The 2,917-nt window shown below is 38.0% G+C and overlaps 1 long non-coding RNA gene across 1 annotated transcript; it reads left to right on the top strand.

Moving 5' to 3' along the window:
* The first annotated feature begins 17 nt into the window (after positions 1–17).
* LOC129759324 (uncharacterized) lies at positions 18–1,789 on the top strand. The gene is made up of 4 exons (XR_008740159.1): positions 18–603; positions 727–892; positions 955–1,489; positions 1,553–1,789. It is a non-coding gene; the product is annotated as an uncharacterized LOC129759324 (long non-coding RNA).
* The last annotated feature ends 1,128 nt before the right edge of the window (positions 1,790–2,917 follow it).

The following is a 2,917-nucleotide window of genomic DNA, read 5'->3' as shown; positions in this document are numbered from 1 at the left end:
AGTTGCCTGATATAAATCCTATAAACGTAAAAGGCAACTCCATCTCCGAAAAATCTCTTGCAATTACTGAATCTCTTAGCAGTAAAACCATTGAATGGCCGAAGGTTCCCGGAGTGCCGCTTCCTCCGTTGAAAGATCTTCCACAGCCTTCCATGCTTCCCAGCATTGCTGCTGTACAATCGAACAAACAGATGGACGAACTAGCTCAAAAAATGAATCGGCGGTTAGACGTAGTAGAATTACTCGACAAAAATAACTGAACTGCGTTCGCAGGTGTCTGATCTACACAAAAAAAAACAGATAATTCGAAGTTACTCAATGCTACTCTACGGGAAATCGAATCCAACGTCATCGAGCAGACCAGTTCGGAGAAGCGCACTTTGTTCAATATTCATAGTGAGAAAATCGAAACTATGTACAGCAAACATTTCAGAACCGAGATTGACGCACCAGCTTGTCAACCGAATAGGGACTAGCCTGAATACTCATCTGGAGAAGACTTGCAAAATAATACTTCAATTTACGATGTCGATCGAACAACAGTTGCTGCAAAAATTCCATGGTGTAGGTGTAGAGGGTGTACAAAAAACTATGCGTAATCAGGTGAGTATTATTGTTTTCTTTTTTCAATTGAAATCACCGCTTTGGTCTTCAATTTCTGTTGAAGGTGTGAAAATATTGCAAATTGTATGAACATTGAGTCATTTGTTTTATTTTTATTTTTAGGTAACTATTGATGCTATCGGTAATTCTATCTATAAGAGTGTTCGAAAAGCAATGGAAACATCATTCCATGAAGCGTTACGAAACATCATTTTACCGAATTATGAGCGATACTCACAAGAACTGTTTTGGCAGCTCAATAAAGAATTTTCGGCATGGTTAAAAGAATGTAATGTTCAAAGTAATCCTTTTGAAATACATGATTCTTACTGTTATATTTTCATCTTGCAGACCTCGACAAAACGGAAACGTTTATATCATGCAGAAAAGTGAACGAAGAGTTGAAACCGCACTAAAAGAACCGTTCAAAAAGCTGCGGCAGAACTTAACTGTCAATGATCTATTCCAACCCGCCAATGTTGCAGCCTTGCGTAAAGATCTAAGCAATGATTTTGAAGATTTCCAAGGCAATTAGCTTAAAATGATTTGGGAAAACGTAAGGGCGGCAATCGAGAAGGCTTTGGAGGCCCAAGCCTCTTCTCTAGAGGACTCAGTATTGTCAGCGGTGCGGTCGTAAGCAAAAACCCCAGCGCCCGCTATTTTGGATCATCCCGAACACATATCCGGCAACTGCTAGCCACGGAGCGCATAAACGATGCATTCGTTATAGCTCTTCAGTCCAACGATTTAAAATAGTGGAGTTCACAATAAAGCACGCCGATTACAACTAGGTGTTTAATCCATGTGCTCTAGGACAACGGGTGCTGCTGTCACTGATTCAGCAGATTGCAGCCAACATGTCCAATATTAACGAGCTTAAGCACAGGTTTGGAATTTTGCTTGCGTTACAGTAGATGTTTTAATCATTTTCAACCTTTTTCTTCAACAGGTATCTCTCTGACGCCATCGTTAATCTGACCTTCTTCGACCACATTATGAATGAACACATTCATAAGGTCCTGTAGGAGGTAGCTCGTAACATACAGGCATTTTTGTCAATGAATCCCGAACAAGCACTTGCTACCAGCCTTAAGTTTTTAATGATTGGCATCCCAGGCTGTAAATATGCCTGATCTTCGTGGAAGCAACGCCAGTAAAAGGTTCGCGAGGACCTGGTAATGTTGAGCCGGCAGTTTGAAGAAAAATAAATAAGCTGCTCTTAAACCCGCATCTTTTTTTCTTTTTTCAGTAGAAAACATCCCAATTCAAGTATTTTAAAGAAAAAAATTACCTCTTTTCTTCCATTCTGCGATATGGATCAAAATTAACCGTTTTTCAACTTCTCCACAATAATTTCTTACGGTTAAAAAGTAACCATATTTCCACTTCTCAAGAGAAGTCAAAAAATGACTTCTATGGAAGAAGTCAAAAAATCACTTCACGTGGAAAGGTGTGAAAATGGTTACTTTTTAACGATAATTGGTTAAAGAATTTCGAGCGTGTAGGTGTTGTGTTAACTGACTGGCAGGTCGACTGACAGCAATTCTATACATCCCTTTTTCAGGCTGGCAGCCTCCATTTATTTCATTTCGAATTGGCGCTGAAAGTTGTCTACATTCTATTCCTGTAAAAAACGGTGAAATAGATTTAAAAAGAAAAGTGTCAGTGCGTGGAAAGTCGATTGTTGGTGCCTTAACGATTGTTGGTGCGTATAAGGTACGTAAATTAACTTTTTATTATGCAACAATTCGATTCAATTCTTTCGATTTTAGTTGAGTTATTAAGTTAAGATAAATGGGTTTGAGGTCCTGATTCGATTTCTGATTAAGACTTCCCAGTTGTTTCTTATGAACTATGTTCAAATCATTGAGGCGCTAGGATCAAAGTGGCTGACTTCGAGACACCTGGCCTCTTAGGTTTTTTTTTTTCGTTTTTCATAATTGCCAGAACACCTTCTAAGGCTAATTTAGGATTGGGTGACCCCTTTGAGGTTTAAAAAGTTTTATTATAAAAGATCATTTTGGACTTTCCTCTTGGACATCCCAGCTTTACCCTACGGCACTGCCAAGATCTTGGCTGTAATTTTTGGGTATGATTATGACTAAAAAAGCAATCAGAATCTGAAATATGATCGAATTCTTTGAACATCTATTTCAAAAAATCCTTAGTAAAGAAGATTTTTTGCAATTTTCAAAAACGCGGGAAACCAAGTTGTTTTAACGAATGTTGTGTTTAATTTTAATAATTGATATTATCATCAATAAATAAGACTGATAATTTTCAGTCAATTTCATTTGATTCTCAACAACGTCAA

Source organism: Uranotaenia lowii, unplaced genomic scaffold (genome assembly GCF_029784155.1).
Source record: "Uranotaenia lowii strain MFRU-FL unplaced genomic scaffold, ASM2978415v1 HiC_scaffold_1397, whole genome shotgun sequence".
NCBI lineage: Eukaryota > Metazoa > Arthropoda > Insecta > Diptera > Culicidae > Uranotaenia > Uranotaenia lowii.
The sequence above is the reverse complement of the archived record's forward strand: the minus strand, read 5'-3'. Positions and strand labels throughout refer to the sequence as shown.